This window comes from Pithys albifrons, chromosome 1, assembly GCF_047495875.1.
Source record: "Pithys albifrons albifrons isolate INPA30051 chromosome 1, PitAlb_v1, whole genome shotgun sequence".
Taxonomy (NCBI): domain Eukaryota; kingdom Metazoa; phylum Chordata; class Aves; order Passeriformes; family Thamnophilidae; genus Pithys; species Pithys albifrons.
In genome coordinates, this window is record NC_092458.1 from 11,366,829 (window position 1) to 11,384,643 (window position 17,815).

Sequence of the window (17,815 nt, forward strand, 5' to 3'; positions counted from 1 at the left end):
CTGCAATGCCTAGAGTCTCATCATCCCTTCGATATCCATAAAGCACGAACTTTAATGAACTGTTTAGAATGGCAAACAACTTCTTCATTCCTTAGAAAAATACTGAGTTATAATTACCCTTTAATTTCATTCACAGCATTTTCCAACAGCTCCAGCATCCCCTTCAATGAAATCTGACTGACGTACATTGCAAGTACTGAACTAAACTCAACTAAATACACAATCCGGTAGTCTAGTACAACTGCATCCATTCAAGGACCTTATACTTTCTTCACAGATTGACACTAACCCTCTAAATCCAAAGGATTTACAATTCAAAACTGTTCTTCAGGATCTGAAAGAAAGAATTTTCACCCAACAACAAAGCTCTTGTGAAGAAGCGGCTGTCTTCAAACATCAAGCTACCTCTCTTTCTCTAAGAAAAATCCTCAAGAGAGACTGTTTCTGTAAGAACAGTTGTATTAAAAGGTAGCTCACAGCCACCTCCAAGTTGACCAGCCAGTCATCAGGAAGGGCTGAGCTCAGTCCTTCCCAAAGTACAAGCACAACTTGAAGCCTTTCCCCCCTATGTAACTCTCAAACAGGTGTGAAAATGACCAAAATGTTGCTGAATGACTACAGCTTGAACTGAAAAAGTAACTTCAAATACAACATCTATTAATAATCCCAATTTGGATTATCTTCCTTCTTGAACTAAATTTTAACCAAGAAAAAAAGTGTACACTGGAAATATTATGTAAGTTACCACTTCCTATTATTTTCCAGAGATATTTGTAATCTCCCCGAAGCAGAGCTTCTCAAAGACTCTGAATTGAAACCTATCCTCAACATCCTGGTAAGGGAAAAAGGTTTTTCCCCCATCTGCAAAATGAGTAAGCAACTGAGTAAATTTAGCATAAGAGTACTTTTCACTTCAAAGTCTGCCTTTGCATTCAGTGGGCATCCATCAGAAGCAGACATGGTACTTGCACTGACAATGCAAACATACAAACACCAACAATATTTTCACTTGCTGTGAAAGCACAGTACTACTAATGGACAATTTCACGGGCATCAGCAGTGAAGTTACACTTTCTCAAAGATAATGATCCAAAACAATGTTAACTCTGATTTTCCTGCCATCTCTTCTACATCTTCCCTGGGTCAGCTTGGGGATATCGTTCACGAGATGAATAACTCTTCTATTGCCATCTTGAAACAACATAGGGATAACCACACAGCCCCTTTGACACTTCTCTACCATCAAGTGAAAGACTGCACTCCTTCACTGGTGAAGTGTAGTTTATAATATACCTGGAGATATTTGATATGTTCTCCAAGGGAACTGAACACTGTAAATATTGATTGAGAACTTGCTGACTGTTTTCCTAGAACACAGATGTTCCAAATGTTCAGCAGTGAAAGACAAATGCACAGAGCTGCTGACTGACTGGTTAGTTTAGTATTATTTCCAAATTAGAACCCTCTGAGCTTATCAGTAGAATGAGCTATGTAACACTACTGAAAGCACCCTGTTTACATGAAGAAAAATGGGCTGTCATCACCTTAATCTTTTTTATAGGTACTCGGAAAAAAAGGATATAACTCTAACTTACTGCCCAGAGTAGTTATGGACTCACCATCCTTGGGGTGGTCAAAACCAGGCTGGATGGAGCTCTGAGTAACCTGGTCTAGTGGAAAGTTTCCTGCCCATGGCAAGGGTGTTGGAACTAGATGATCTTTAAGACCCCTTCCAACCCAAATCGTTCTATGATTCTACAAAATTTGATGTCAAGATTTAATTGCAAAATATTGTCCTATGGTTAATTCAAATTTTAAATTTCATTCACTATTTGGATTATGGACAAGAAACTAAGGCTTCCTTTTGCTTTTGCAAGCAAAAAAGAAACATTTGCTTGTGCAAAGCCAAAACCACCCATTTTAGAAAAGAAGTAGGACTTCAGTGGTGACATGACAAACAATGTATCACTTAGAAGTAAACGACTACATTAATCATCAGATTTCAGAAGAGCAAAAAGCTATCTTCTGGTACTAAAAGTTAATTAATGTTTAAGATAACACTTCCATTTCCAGTTTTCAAAGAAGATTACAAAATGCGTTGATTTAAAAAAAATAATTAACATAAATAAAATTCCACCACATATCTCCCAAACACCGACATAAACTTCACAGCATAAAACTGAGTACAATCAAAATCTGCTGTGTGTATGGGATGAAGAGAGGGTTGTTGTAGCAGGTTCTCCAGTGGGCGGTCCAAACCCATAACACCCTCCCAATGGAAACTGTCCTCCATGAACTTCTCTAACATGAGTCCATCCCTCAGGCAACAATTCTACACAAACTGCAGCAACGTGGGTCACTATGGAAATATGGTGCAGTCTTTCAGGCACAGGCTGCTCCAATATGGGTCCCTCAAAGGGCCACAAATCCTACCAGGAAACCTGCTCATAGGCTCCTTATTCCACCAGTCTGCAGGTCCTTGCCAGGACCCTGCTCCAGCATGGGTTTTCCATGGGCTCACAGCCTCCTTTCAAGCATCCACCTACTCCAGTGTGGGTCTCCTCCATGGGCTGCAGGTGATTTTCTGCACCCCTGTGGTTCTCCATAGACTGCAGAGGCACAGCTGCTCCACCATGGTCTGCACCATGGGGTGCAGGGGAATCTCAGCTCTGGCACCTGGAGCACCTCCTTCCCCTCCTTCTCCATGGACCTTGGTGTCTGCAGAGTTGTTCCTCTTATGTATTCTCATTCCACTCTTCTCTGGCTGCAATTACATCTGTGCAATAGCATTTTTTCCTTCTTAAATATGCTATCACAGAGGTGTTACTTGCATCCCTGACTGCCGTGCCCTTGGCCAGCAGTAGGTCTGTCCTGGAGCCAGCTGGCAATGGCTCTGCTGGACATGGGGGAAACTTCTGGCAGCTTCCCACAGAAGTCCCCCTGCTACCAAGAGCTGGCCACACAAACCCAATACAGCTGTCCAGCCCAGGAAAGGTTAGTGTCTTTCAGCTTTTTAACCAGTAATGGTAGTGATGCAAGTCTCAACATGCATCACCTTTTCCCTGCCCCACAAACACTGGCACAGTGAAAGAATTGTCTGTTGTTCTCCACTGTAACAATCAGCAAATACAGTCAAATCCAGAGCATCTGACAACTATGGGGCCAACAGCAATCCCTTGGACCATAGTAACGGTGTAAGCTTCATGCCATGCCTTTTTCAATAGCAGCATCTTTTACTCAAAACTGAACATCACATCTAGTGTTTCCAAAATTAGCTGCTGCAACACAGGTGGTAGGGGACAGTATTCAAACAAATCTTTGTGGAACTGAATAAGCCATGTGCTGCTCACATAATACTTTGATGTAAGCATACAGTCAAACAAGCCTTCTGGAAACCTATTTAACAGATACTGGGGAAACTCACAGAAAGCATTTACCTAGCTTGGGAGCACATTTTGTCATCTTACAATTCCAGACCCACTCTAATTTCTAGTGTCACTGCAGCCTATCCAGTACATAATATACACACAGAGCCCAGTGCAAGACTGTTTTCCCTAACATTGGGGGGGGGGGGGGGGGGGGAGGAGGGAGGGAGTGTGTGAAATAACCAAAGGAAAAGAAAGAAAACTACATTCCAGCACTGAATAGGTAAATAGGCTTCATAAGCTTATTGACCAATGCTTTATTTGCTACCAGTAATGACATCAGGACCACCTGGTTTCTGCTATTCACCTGACACCACTAATGCAATCACATTGTCCAAGGAACCATGTACAGAACATGTCTCTGCTTAAAGCTTCTCTACAGAAAATCATCCAAACTGAGCCAGTCAACCTCAAGATTAGCTGCATGTGAGCTTATTTTATTCCTCTAAGAACCTCTAATCTAGAATGTCCATGGAAGAATGTCTAAGCCATCTGAAGACACTGCCACTAACACAACCACTATGTTTTGCATAGATGATTCAAGTTCTAGACACCTGTAGCATATATTTATACAAATAAATGACATACATACACACCCATTTTTAAAGTAAAACACTGCTGTTTTGAATATTTTCTCAGAGCAACAGCTCCCTCGAGCAAATATTGAAGACCACTTTCCCTATATAAGCAAGACTTCACATCCAGGAACACAAACTTTCATTGCAGCAGTTATCATACAAGACATTCAACCCTCTCTCTGGGAAAGACAGGGGAAAAAATAAATAAATTAAATAATAAAAGTCATTAGTGAGCACGAAAGTCCAGAAAAGGTGCCTTCAAATAAAAAAAAAAAAAGGAGAAAGCATGGGCATGCAAAGAAAGAGAGGAAAAAACCCACTTCAGATGCATTTGTAACACAAGGCTTCCCTTACTGTTTCAGACACCATGAAAGAGATGCCCTGATGATACAGTGAAGGAATTTATTTCTGATATTAGATATACACATATATGTGTGTATATATATATACACATACATATATATACACAAACACACACACAGGTGGTGATCATGTGTGCACCTATTGCAAGGCAGGAGAGTTAAACAGGTGAAAATTAGAAAAACATAAAATTCCTTGGTTCTTATAAATCTCTTCACTGTGAGAGCAATGCAAGATCAGATCTAGTGTGCACATATAGCCTTACCTTTTCTTTCCATAATTAACGAGTGATGCTTTTAAAACATGCCTAAGGCACTGCAAGATGACTCTGTGCTTTACCCAAAACAGTGACTGTGACTCTTCCCCCATGCAACCCCTCAGCACACTGAGGAGAAAATTAGCAAGTTCAGGTTCAGTGAGCTCTACGTTGTGTTTGAAACAGCAAACAAAAATAATAGAAACAAAACATTTATAGTGGAGTTTAATTATTTTTAATAAATTTTCTGGTTAGTAAATGCCGTATCTAGTGAAGTTTCTCATTTACTATAGCGCTAAGCAAAGTTAAAGCTGCAGTGCTGTCAAAGACAGAAAGGGAAAGAATACAGAGAAGGCATATCCCACCCATTTTTATTTCCCAAGAAAATACAATCTAACTATCCTCAGATATAAAAACAAGTTAGTAAGTCACTTAAACTTCATCGTAAAAACTGCATTGGTTGAATAGAATTCTGACCTGTTCTACGTGGCCATCCAAAATCTCGCCAGTGATCCTTTCAATACCACCTTCAATAAACACGGTCAGCAAATAAATATCCAATAAACAGCAGTTTAAGCAGCAGTCAGCTTAACCTTTCCCTTGTCTTTAAAAAATGCCAGAGTGTTCAGTTTGCTCAAGACTCATCTTTTACCAACATTCAATTTGAATGAGCCGGTGCAAATGCACTGTTCATCCCCTCGTGAGAGGAGGATGCATTTATGTGAAACATGAGGAGAATGCCTAATGCTGAAACATACTCTCTGCATCCTCAATGAGATTTTATTACAGGGCTCTCTTTCTTCCCCCTGGCGTGTGTCAGCATGCCTGCAACCATGCCACTTCTTTTACAGCCAGACACTATCTGTACACTTGTATTTACATTTGGTATACACACACTCACTATCTATCACATGTGCTTTATGACCCTATTGGGGCTACTCAGAAAACAATCAAACCTGCTACTCCAAGTGATAAAATACAATACTGACATAAAAAACATCTTCTGCTAATATTCCATACCTTACTTTCTGGCTATTAGTAATCAGGTTTAAAAAATATTATGACTTCCAAAAGCACTAAGGTCTTGAATTTGCAAAATGTGCCTAAAGGTCAGCCCATTTTATAAAGTAGCTGTAGTCCTCAGAGAAACATCTGGCAGTTCAATTAAAGTACAAACAAGTTTTTAATTAAAAATAGTTATTTTGTCTATTGTATCAGGGTTCCATAGGACAAAAATATATAATTTCTGAACTTGTCAACAAAACATTACAGGTTAAAATCTGCATTAAAAAACCCAAAAACCAACAAGAAAAATCCAACCAAACAAAAAACTGTAAGACCATAACCAACTTCCTAGAGCCTGCAATTCTTTAACAGTGCAACTGCTATTTTTGCTTAAAGAAATATGACTTATGAAAAGCAAGGCTTTTACCAAGATCTTTGAGTATCTTGGGCTGTGACAACTAGATTTAACCAGCTTTGATAAATAATAAAAGAGCCTGGCAAACATTCAGTTTTTCTAGTCCTCCACCCACATCGTTCTACAATTCCTGTCAATACATTATTTATATTTCAGGAGCATTCTCCACGAGTTAATCGCCTTCTACATCAGTAGGAAAGAAGCCTCTGTTGCAAAGATCATTCATTTCAAGAGAGCAAGGAAGTAAAAAGTTATTACTTTAAAAATTCTGTTTCCTAGTCATAACAAAAATGCATGTTGCAAGTAATGGGACAGAGAAGCTGCTGTTCTAAGTGAAAATCTCTTTGAAATATTGAGTTCAAGAAAAGTGCTATCTATGGCAATACCTTTCAGTACTGCCTTTGATAAAATAATAAAAGTTCAATAAAATGAAGTCTTAAAATATAACTCATTTTGATGATTTCCGTACCTTCCTTGTTTTTCCCATTTATTTGTTTCTTTTTATTATTTTCACTATATAGTTAATATGCACTCCACTTAAAACTATATTTCTCATTCTGTCACTACATCCTTAACAAAACACTGTCTCTTTAACACCACTTATGCTGCAGGATTGACCTCAGGAATTTTCTGGAGTGTCTATTTGTTTAGAGGCCAGAGGGAGCAGGAGGAGATATACACCACGTATCTCCACTCACTGTCCAGGATCGATCGCCCCCATCATTCAGCCCCCTAGAGGAGGGATACTCCCTCAAGTAACTCCACAAAGCAGAGCAGGAGTTTCAGAAAGTTCTTGCGCTGCTGGAAACTAAATGTTCGTAATAGCTGCAATACAACAGGTCATGCTGTGTTATCTTGAAAGTCATCAGGGGCTTTATAGGCTGATGTGCTTGACTGACAATATCCCCAGCGTGACAAAATGATTCTGTTTAAATTCTTGATGATACTTGAAGTTTATCAAGCAAGACTGTTGGTAATTTCAACAGAGTAGGAAAACACATAACTCCAACCAAATTTGTTTTTGAAAGAATTCAGCAGTGGAGTTAGATGATAAAAAGAAAATATTATGGAGATTTTTTTCAGTGTCTTCCTATTCTATCTACTATTGGTTATGGCATGCCATTATCTACTTACACTTTTAGTGGAGAAAAGGAGATGACACCATGCAAAGATGGCACTCTATCATTTTTGGAATAAAGACAAAGAACCTCATATCTTTCTGTTTAGTGCTCAATGCAATGTGCAGAGGAAAACAAAGACATGGCAACTGTATTACAGAAGAAAAGTAAATTTAAGAAGATAATTTTGGAAACTTAAGCTATGGCAAAGTAATGCTCTTCAAAGAATTATATTCACTATAATTTAGAGACATAGATATTGTATTTTCAAATTCAGAGAAAGAGTAATAACCTATTAGCTATTCTTCCATGAACCAAGATTTAATTTTTCTGCCTCCTGGCTTCATCCTGAGTTTTTAAGTAATACACGCAGATGTTGGCAAAAGCTCATATTAGGTTAATTAGCTACACCTATGATGATCAGATGCATAAGTGTTTGCTGAACCAGTCCTCCAGCAGTTTCATTTGGTATCTTTTTTCCACCCCTATTTGCAGTACATACTTGAAATGAAGAATTAAAGTGTTTTTCTTCTGTACAGAGTTGTTTCCATGTGCGCTGTACCTTCATGCTCTTAAGGGAATGCCCCTCTGTGAGGAAAAACAGAGCATCAAGGGCTTTCTAGCTAGCATAGAAATTTCTCAACTTTTGCTCATTCAACATTTAATCTCATATTAATGATTTTCAGTATCAGACAGTTTCACATTTGTTCCTATTCAAAACAGACTGCTGCAAGGTAATTATTGCCTTTTCAGATAAGCGGAGGGTTGCAGTTTCTCTGTTGTGGAGCTTGGGTGAAAGTTTAAGGCATCCATTTATCAATCATCCTGTCCCTGCAAATTACCAGGATAAAGAAAAACAAAATCAAACAAACAACCTGCTCCCCCAAACCACAAACAAAATAAGAAAAACAATTAAAACCAGACAAAACAAAACATACAAACAAACAAAAAAATCCCAGGCAATAAAATTATTCCCTTCTTCCCCATCTGAAATAGAAGGCAGGTAGACTGAAGAATGTACATTCAATTTGATGGCAGTTAGATATGCTGAAGACTGCAATACAATGTAAGTAACACTACAGATATAACATATAGGAGGGACAAATCTAAGAGTTGACAGGACATCAACTATCTGGTAGTTCAGTATTTGATTTGTTCATTTTTATTTTGAGCTAAAAGTTGACCCTAAATAATTCCAGGAAAAGTAACAGCTGTTTTATAGTCAGATCAAGACTTTTCTATTTTACCTACTCTTTTCCTGGTTTACCTTTAGTTACAACCAACAGAGAGGTACAATAAGGAGGCACTATTCAGAGACTGAGAACTGGAAGCACCACCCATGTGCATAATCCAAGAATTGTTCTCTTATGCCAAGCTCTATTTACCCCATTTGAACCCACTGAGTTAAAACTTTAAGTCCTCTATTCTGCAGTTAATTCTCAAATGGAAGTAAAACAGGGACTAAATCACTTCAGGACATTCATTCTCTGTCACAGTGCTGTTCTCATTCTCTGCAGAAGGCCCCAGCCATGTCCCAGTTTCATTGAGGGCCACATAACCCATGCACCAACAACTAAGTGAATAATATTGTATTTCCCTATTTTTACCAACCAGTGATTCCACACAACGTAGTAGTAGCTGCACGCTTGTCTGCAGAAACTCAGAAGATGATGCTGACTGCCTAGAGTCGCCACCCAGTGAAAAAAAACAACAAACTCATCTTCAGGAATAAACGTACTGATGGTTCATAAGAAACCTTGACAACATACAGAGCTAAATAGGACCAGTTAAAAAGTCACTCTACCGCTGTATACCTACCCAAATGACGTGTCTTTGGAAGTACTGTCATTAGCAGTAATAGAGAATGGGAGAGAGGATTTCCAAGCCCAACATCCTTACCTTGCCAGACCACTGTACCCTAGCTATCTTTGAAAAGGAAGGGCCAGTAAATAAGACACAATTAAGCCTATGGCTTACATAAAGCACTCCAAGTGAATCCATCTGCCAATATACATACCGGAAATCTAATCAATAGTGAGCTTTGCATGTTTGCACAGCTGTTACAGACAGACACTCATAACTGTTATTTTATCAATATTTTTTAATACAGGGGATGACTCTTAAATGATTGTATTCTTCCTTTTCTTCTCTTCCAATCTGGTTCTCTGATTTTCACTTACTTGCATTTCTTTTCACCTTTAATTTCTGTCTTATTTAACAACTTTCTCTACTCTTCCATTAGCCTTTCCAAACCCTCTCTGTGCCATGTGATTTCTTCTTTTCCACCTCTGTGGTTTCCTTATACTTCACTCTGACAACTGTTTTCTCTCACCCTTTCCCTGCTGTCCCTAAGTATCAGATTCATAGAATAGCTCAAGTTGGAAGGGACCCATAATGATCAAGTACAACTCCCTATGCCTTGCATGACTACCTAATACTAAACCATGTAATTTATAGTGTTGTCTAAAAGCTCCCCAAACTCCCACAAGTGTGGTGCCATGACCTCTTTCTTTCCTAAAATATGGAATACTTCATGAACTTGTGTGTCATTCTCACACAGGGGCCATGCCAATTTTATCTATGTCGTTCCAATTGTAGCATATGTATTTGCTGCCAAAGCGAGCACAACTGGATGTCTGTTGGATGTCTCCTGTCCCTTTCCAAAAACCCCAAATTGGCAGACCAGCTCAGATGACAGCAGCCTGTCCATGGCTTGCTTTGTCAGCTTAACCACTGTGCAGAAAGTGAAACCTCAGAATTTGATCAATTTAATGCCACAAGACCCTCATCTATAAGACCAGAAGACAGAGCAATTAAGGTATGTAACTATGGTTGAAACAGCCTTTATTAATGACTTGGACACAGGATTCTAAGGGATAATAAGTACATTTGCCAAGGATACTAAATTGGGAGTTGCTGCTGACTCCTTGAATGCAGAGAGGCCCTGTAGTGAGATCTTGAAAAATTAGAGAGATGGGCAATTGCAAACCACATGAAATTTAATAAGTGCCAGATTCTGCACCTGAGATGGGGCAACCCTCATTGTGTGTATACACTGGGGAACAAGAGGCTGTAAAGCAGTGCTCTGGAAAGGGACCTGGGGGTCCTGGTCTATGGCAAGTTGAATATGAGCCAGCAGTGCCCTGGCAGCCAGGAGGGCCAACCATATTCTGTGGGGCGTCAGCTAGTTGAGGGAGGGGAGTGTCCTGCTCTGCTCTGTGCTGGGGCAGCCTCACCTTGAAAATTGTGGGCAGTTTCGGGCACCATGATGTAAAAAAGACATTAAACTATTAGAGAGTGTCCAAAGGAGGGCCATGAGGATGGTTAAGGGTCTATAAGGGAAGCTGTACGAGGAGCAGCTGAGGTCACTTGGTTTGTTCAGCGTGGAGAAGAGGAGACTGAGGGGAGACCTCACTGCAGTTACAACATTTTCATTAAGGGAAGTGGAGGGGCAGCACTGACCTCTTTACTCTTGTGACCAGTGACAGGACTTGAGGAAATGACCTGAAGCTGTGTGAAGGGAGGTTTAAGTTGGATATCAGGAAAAGTTTTTTCATCCAGAGGGTAGCTGGACACTAGAACAGGATTACCAAAGAAGTAGTCACAGAATGAAGCCTGAAAGAGTTCAAGAAGCATCAGGAGAATGTTCTCAGGCTTATAGTAAGATTTTTGGGGTGTCCAGCACAGTGTTACAAGTTGAACTCAATGATACTGATGGGTCCCTTCCAACTCAACATATTCTATGATTCTATGATTCTAAGCTCATGGTTAATGCTCTGAACTCCAAGGCATTCATAGGTGAAACAGTAGCATAAAATTTCTTGTGGAAAATTACATTTCCTCTTATTAAGGAAGAGCCTAAGGATTTGTACCATGACTATTGTGCCACTGCACACTGTCTCAATGCTGAACACACCAACTCCCTATTAGCAATCCTTCTTCCTGGAAATGACATAAAAGTGCTTCATCTTATGAATTAACCAACCCTAGGCCTGGCCACAGCAGGGTTACAGTGCAGCAGGTCCCCAAAAGGCTTCAGAGGATGAGGGTTAATGGATGGTTACTGTCCACTTCAAGAAACAGAAGGCTGGTCTCCCTCACCTTCAATAGGGTATTAATTGTATTATTCTTGGACCCAAAAATGTGGGACTGAAAGCTGATGTGGAACATTACCAGCTTTTTTGAGAACCCATTTCATTGGTTAACTATGCTCACAGCTGTGAAGCTCTTTTCAATATTCACCTTAATTATATCTTTACTGATGCTTAAAGACCATCACCTCCTAAAATGCTTGTCATGGTCGCTATCTAAATGTGTTTATTTTGCAGAACATGAATAAGTGATGCACCTAATCACAATGCAAGTGTTATGCAGCTTCACAACATTTCTGTTGTCTGGCATAAAGAGCAAGCTCAGAATAGGCTCTTGTCTGTTGGCACTGTCGCTCGGCCAGAGAATTTCCACTCATTTAGCAGCTCCAGGCTGGCAGCTAAAGCAATCGCCAATGGCCAACAAGCATCCATCCACCAAAGCCACAGACCTTCATTCAGGCATAGACACTTCAAAGTATACTCAAGCTCTCCTGCTAAAAAATTTTGAGTTTCAAGATTAAGATCTGTACAGAAACTGAACACCTGAAAAGGAAAATCAGAAGAAGTGGAAACTCCTACAGTTGGCCTGTGATTAGCAAAAGGCCAATGAGAAAAGAGCTAATAGTAGACCAGCACACAGTCACCTCTCCATAGCATGCAAACCCATCCCTGCTGCTAAGAAAATAGTTTTGCACTCATATTTGCAACTGCCAAAGCCAAGCATGAAGTCCTTTCCTTTTCCGATGCTAATTTAAATTAGTAAAAATATCTTCTCTCCAGAGAGGAAGAACACTTTCTCAAGTGGAATGATTTTTGAGATACTCCACGTTTCATACACTACTTCAACACCAGGCAACCAGGTTTGCTCTCTTCTAAGCACAAAATCTAGAGAAATATTTTCCCCAGACCCCTGAGAAGAGACCATGTTCTCTGGCTATTTGAGCTGAGAGAAGCTTCCTCCTGTTAGGATGAAACCCCACAATGGCCAACCTTTAATTTTCTACTTCTCATTCAACAACCTAAGAAAAGTGTATACACAGTCCCTGGAAGAGACTGAAGGAAAATCTACTTCTTTTATTGTCTCCTGGTGAGTCACAGCACTGCTAGAGATGTAAAAAAAGATAAATACTTCTTTTATTTAATCTACATTTTTCTCCACATTTTCCTCAAGGCTATGGATCCTTTCAAGTCCCTGAGCAATATCAGTTCTCCTGCCCTCAGTGCTACAGTGTTGTACAGTAACAGAATTTCCCCAGTCTTCCTTAAAATAGGTGAAACTGTCAAATAACAGAAAATCAGCAGCCTTTGGTACATATAGTGATCTCAGGCAAAACAAAGTTGGGGCTTAAAGAGCTACTGAAAGGTATAGACTGTGAGGGAATATATCAAAAATTAGGAACGGGAGAAAAATACAAACATTTATGTTACTATGAAGGGTATGGAATTAAAAATGCAGTTAAGCAGGAAGTTCATTAAGAAGAGAATTATTCAGAAGAGCACACATTTGAGTACAAAATGCAATTAGTTCAGACAGGAAATAAGAATTAAAAGTAATTATTATGTTTTGCAAAGGGAAAATAAATGCAACTGAATCACACTGTTCAGTGTCTTGTGGCTTGGGGTTGTTGGGGTTTTTGTTGTTTTTGGTTTTGTTTTTTTTTTAGTTTTCGCTAATAGATTCTCACACCTCCCATGCCCTCTCAAATCAATCAAAAATAGTAATTAAAAATGTTCCACTTCATCATCCCAATATGCCTGTGGGTAACACCACATTTAACGTCATGGAAATAGTTAGCAGGAAAAAAGGCAGCTATCTAATAATTGACTTCTGCTCAAAGCATGTACAGTCAGGAGTTGGGTCCTGGTTTCCCTACAGGACAGAGACTTTCAGTAATGGCCATTGTGCCATAAACATAATCCACCAATTGATTTAAAAGTTGGGTAAAAGCTATTGCCTGCAACAGACCAGGTAATCCAAAGGATTTGCGTTCAGGGACTAAGCAAACTGCATTTCCACTTGAAATATTTTGACCTCGGTCCCGTGAGTGTTCCCAGCAGAGCTCCAGCAGTGAATACCAAAGCCCTCTTTCTCCTGCCTGTCCAAGTCTGCACGTGAGCTCCTGCACATGCCTCCCTCTCTCACATTTAGAAAGGGAAAAAGATCTTCCCAGATCTCAGTAACAACCTCCAAAATGTCTATTAAGAGGGAATGAGAAAAAAAAAAAGACCCAACAATGTCATCTCTTCCAACAGAAGCAAATTTGGTAGTCTTAAAGTAGATAAGGCAATGGTGAATAGCAGTGCTATTTTAAACAGTGTACAGATGTCAGGAGGTGACAAAGAGAAAAATATGCCAAAAATAATCTTAAAATGTCAAGTGTCTTCCTGTGAACCAGATTATACAGGGCACAGGGTAAACCAGAAGCAGCTGCCCATGACCAGAAGCAGCAATGATACTCACCAACTCCATATAGACCTCAGGATTACCTCTTCAGCTTCAGTAACATTTTCTGCATAAGTCTCATCCCAATACAGTCCCACGTCCAGGGACACTGGACTTCATTTTCACTGCAGCACAGTACACCAGAACATGCCACAGTGTTTGTTTTGTTTTTAAAGCTAGTAAGAAGATACTATGCATGTAGAGTATCTTCTAAAGAGAGATGCTTCAGCATCAACAGCTCAGTAAGAAACAGCTATATCTACAACCATTTACAAATCTTGGAAATAATTTTATTACCTATTATTTTACACTAGATGCCCACTATAAGTCAATTTTCTTTCTGCAATCCTTTTGGAAACAGTTTACTTATCTTTCAAAAGTCTGATTAATCTTTTAAAAGAGAATAAAAACATGCATATGACCACATATAGTAAAACATATTTCTGCAGTTCACTATTTTTTTAATTCACTTTGATGCCTGAGCCACTTTGAATTCACTTTCATGATCATTTCCACAGTTAGGTCTACAGCAGAACACACAAGCTAAGCTTCCCCAGAAACTGAATTTAAAAACTAATTAACAATACGATTCCCACCAAAACCTAGAATATAAAGTGATTCTTAGTCAGACCAGGGAAGTTGACAGATAATATACTTATCTAGTCCAGAATAGAGCAAAGGAGTCAGCATCCTGTGTAGGAACATAAAGCCCAAAAATCAGAGCAATTCTGAAGAACAGAACATTTGGTGAGGGCTGGTGCTCTGCTAATCATATCGCGAACAGAGGAAGACAAATTCATTAAATAAATTATTCATTAGTATTTAGCAACTTGCCACTGGATACAAAGTTTATCTTTTGGCTAAAGAACAGTGCTACAAATCCAGCTACTTTTAACTTCCCTGTTGAAGACGTTAATGCCATTTATTGACAGGTTAATTTATTGTATCACCTTAATTAAAAAAGAAGATCATCATCAATTTCTGCCTGAAATGAAACTGCAGCTGATTGGGAATACTGTACCTACAGGTTAATGAATGATTTCAAGCAACTCAGTGTCCAATTAACACCAGCATCTGGTTTAGGGAATTTTTTTCCCTGTCAAAGCATTAGCCTTATATTAATTACACTTAGAATCATAGAATCATAGAATCGATTGGGTTGGAAAAGACCTCCAAGATCATCGAGTCCAACCCTTGGTCCAACTCTAGTCCATTTACTAGATCATGGCACTCACTGCCACGTCCAATCTGCGTTTAAAAATCTCTAGGGATGGTGAATCCACCACCTCTCTGGGCAGCCCATTCCAATGCCTGATTACTCTCTCTCTGGAAAGAATTTTTTTCTGATATCCAACTTAAATTTCCCCTGGCAGAGCTTAAGCCCGTGCCCCCTTGTCCTATTGCTGAGTGCCTGGGAGAAGAGACCAGCCCCCACCTGGCTAGAACTTCCCTTCAGGTAGTTCTAGACAGTGATGAGGTCACCTCTGAGCCTCCTCTTCTCCAGGCTAAACAAGCCCAGCTCCCTCAGCCTCTCCCCATAGGACTTGTGCTCCAGTTCCTTCACCAGCCTTGTTGCTCTTCTCTGGACTCGCTCCAGCACCTCAATATCCTTTCTGAACTGAGGGGCCCAGAACTGAACACAGTACTCAAGGTGTGGCCTCACCAACGCAGCGTACAGGGGAAGGATCACTTCCCTGGTCCTGCTGGCCGCGCTATTTTTGATACAGGACAGGATCCCATTGGCCTTCTTGGCCACCTGGGCACACTGTTGGCTCATGTTGAGCTTCCTGTCAATTAGTACTCCAAGGTCCCTTTCTGCCTGGCTGCTCTCCAGCCACTCTGTGCCCAGCCTACTTTCAATAGTAGCAACAGGACGATCCAATCTTGATGTTATCCTTGAAGCAAAAGTACAGCCAATAAAATGGTCAGGACCTGAAATTCACATAACTAGAAACAAAATTCCAGTCACTTTCAGCCAAGCAAAACAAGATATGAGCTTGATATCAATAGTTACCTCAACCAAAAGTACAAACTGAAGAAATGGATGAGAGTCCCTTATGTCCAAGGCACTGGAAGAGTGACCTATCTGTTTCCACCCTGAAGGATCCTGGCTGAACCCAGCTTCATGATGAAACAAATTTTCCTTGGACAAGAAGGTGGCTTTTTTTCATTAAATAAGCAATTGAATAATTCACTGTTTTTCAATATTTAGTGCAGCTAGAAGACTTTGGACAGAGGAACTTGAGGTATGTGGAGGAAGCATCCTTTGACTCATCATGATGTCAGAGCATGTGAGATTAATGGACCGGCATTCACCTCCTGCTCATAAGTTAACAATGGATTTAGATTAGTCAAGCATGATTTCTGAAATATATTTTTTCCCATAAAGTGTCCATCACTAACTCTATTAACTCTGCAATACCACAAATGTACAACCAATACTTAAAAAAAATAAAAATTATGAAGTCCAAATCTGGCTTGATGTTTTAATACTGTGCGCATGGGTGGATTTAAAGAGTATCTTACTGACATACTGTATGCAAGCTCTGTTATTCCTTAAGAAAGGTGTAGTGCTATCTCCTTAAGACATTCTTGCAATGGAATCAGGCAAGAGATGCTAACTTGGTATACCAAAGGGTCATTTGCCTATGCAACAAATACTCATTTCTGACAGAGATTGATTCAGCAGCAGGGTTAAGCTCTGTAGCTGTCAATATTTTGTTCAATAGTCCTGCACTTGCAATATTCACTGAATAAATTATTAAAGGAACTAGGAGAACAAGTAACAAACAAAAACATAAAAAGCCAAGTACCACCTTTGCTACATAACTGTGTGATATTATCGTATATCTTTTCCTCTTGAGTGTCATTAACCAGCACTAATTTGAATCCAAATACTAGAAAGCTTCACAAGAAGGCTTCAATAACTGTACATATGCTCCTACCTGAAAATCTATAGAGAAAAAAGCCAATAAAATCATACTTTTGCTTCTCATGAATGCTCAATTTTAATTAACTGTCATCACTCCAACTAGCTGACACTTAATCTTTCTTTCAGAAGCAAAGCAGAAAATCTATGCTTCTGCCTCCTTTTAAGAGTGTTTTAACCATGTTTCTATTCTAAGTTCCCCTCTGCCTTTAACTTACAACAAAGATTTTCTGCACTTCCCTGTAAACTGAAGTACTTTTATCCCACCCATGTAGCAGCTCCATGCAACTGTTGCCAAGCCAATAAATTAACAGACTCTTGGGCTGATCATTCAAGGTAATTCTTTTTTGGCTGTTTTATCTGAAATCGACAGCAGTCCCCTCTCACATCTGTAGCTCAGACTCTGCTTCTAGTCTCTGTTATTGTGCCATTGCCTACCAAACAGTTTTAATACAAAGAAACAAAGTAACGAGCTTCTTTCTAACGCTTTGGTTCCCAAGATGATCAAAGTTGATTCTTTTCTCTCTGCTGTAAGAGGTCTGCACTGCAGATTCAAAGATTCAGTATTCACATTGTGCCAACAGTGTACCTAGAAGAAACTCAGAGTTCCAAACTACTTTTCAGAAGGGATAAAATAAAACAGGGTGGGTTGTTTTTCAAGTTAGTGTTTTGAAAGTGAATCCAATTCTCTGTCAAAAAAGACCTTTAAGATACATGGGTAAAAACCAGATTGTATGCACTATGAGCAGATGCATGCAACCTTCTGCTTTTCCTTGGCCCAAAGGAGCTCCTAATCCAACACACTTCCACCGTCTCGCACCTCTCTCTTCCTGCCATAATTATCTCCCCCTGCCCCCTGGACCAAATCTGGATGCTCTTTCTCAAGTTGCAGTATCTATTCTTTCCCAGTCATTTCTGTTCCCAATACCCTTCCTTCCTGAACTGTGTGCGCATCTTTTAGCACAAGCAAGAAAGAAGTGAAAGAATGAATAAATGCAATGTAACATTTTTCTCCTTCTACTGTAGCTAAAGAAAGGAAATTTTTACTGCAGGCATAAAAACTAATGCCCTATTAAGGGCAGCTGCAAATACTAAATGTTGTCAGAAAGCTGGTGATTGCCAAAATAAGATATCAGCATAAACCAACTACTATGCCAGCTATTCCTAGCCTTGAGAATGTATGTTCTTGTATGTA

At 39.6% G+C, this 17,815-nt stretch overlaps 1 protein-coding gene and 1 non-coding gene across 4 annotated transcripts in view; both read right to left on the bottom strand.

Moving 5' to 3' along the window:
• The window catches only part of FRMPD4 (FERM and PDZ domain containing 4), a 308,889-nt gene that overhangs the window by 190,991 nt on the left and 100,083 nt on the right, over positions 1-17,815 (bottom strand). The window lies entirely within an intron of this gene.
• On the bottom strand, positions 9,673-9,777 carry LOC139681058 (U6 spliceosomal RNA). The gene has a single exon (XR_011699458.1). It is a non-coding gene; the product is annotated as a U6 spliceosomal RNA (small nuclear RNA).